Below are 368 nucleotides of genomic sequence, written 5' to 3' on the forward strand. Positions count from 1 at the left end.
GGGAGAGGGGAGGGGAGAGACTCCAGGAGCCTCAGAAAAATTGCTTAAGGTCCCTGCCCTTTCTTCTTCCTCCTCCTTCAGCGCTTGTTTCAGCTACACCTCCCCCAGCCCGGATATGTGAGCAGTGGGCTGTGGGGGGACGAGGGAGTGTGTGTGGGGCTGTCCCCCAGCAGTGGAGCAGTGGGGTGTACATGGGGTTCATCCCCAGCTATAGGCTGTAGGGAGAGCTGACCCCCAGCAATGGGGTTGTTGGGTTTGCATGGGGCTGTCCCCCAGCAATGGGGCTATGGGCTGTGCAGGGGGCCAACCCCTGGCAGTGGGGCTATGGGGTGTTTGTAGGGCTGTCCTGTGGTGGTGGGGTGTGTGTG

The sequence above is a fragment of the Antrostomus carolinensis genome, unplaced genomic scaffold (assembly GCF_000700745.2).
Source record: "Antrostomus carolinensis isolate BGI_N321 unplaced genomic scaffold, ASM70074v2 scaffold42308, whole genome shotgun sequence".
In the NCBI taxonomy this organism is placed as follows: Eukaryota; Metazoa; Chordata; class Aves; order Caprimulgiformes; family Caprimulgidae; genus Antrostomus; species Antrostomus carolinensis.